The sequence below is a fragment of the Geospiza fortis genome, unplaced genomic scaffold (genome assembly GCF_000277835.1).
Source record: "Geospiza fortis unplaced genomic scaffold, GeoFor_1.0 scaffold85, whole genome shotgun sequence".
Classification (NCBI taxonomy): Eukaryota; Metazoa; Chordata; class Aves; order Passeriformes; family Thraupidae; genus Geospiza; species Geospiza fortis.
This window is the reverse complement of record NW_005054358.1, coordinates 360,427-360,852: the sequence shown is the minus strand read 5'-3', so window position 1 is coordinate 360,852 and position 426 is coordinate 360,427.

Here is a 426-nt window from a genome sequence, read left to right as displayed (position 1 = left end):
CGGGCAGGGGGCTGAGGGTTGCTGTACCCCCGGGGGCCCCCCCTCGCAGGCCTCCCCTCGACCATCGCCTCCCATCCCTTCATATCTCATCTTCCCCCTTTGCCCCCCACCGTGTTCCACATCCCCATCCTATTCCCCGAAGATCCTCCCGGGGCATCCCAACCCCCAGGCTCCCCGCACAATCGTCCCGTGCCCCACATCCCCGTCCCCGTCTATCTGTGCTCCCTCCGTTCCATCAGTCTCATCGGGGCCATCCCCATCCCGTGCTCCTGAGCCGAGTCATCCCACCCCATCTCACCGGTATTTCGGGGTTCTCCATACTCCCGTGAGCCCTATCCCCATCCCATCCCATCCCATCCCTATACCCATCCCCATCTCCCAGCCCCAAACCCATCCTCATCTCCGTCCCATCCCACCGCAGCGCTC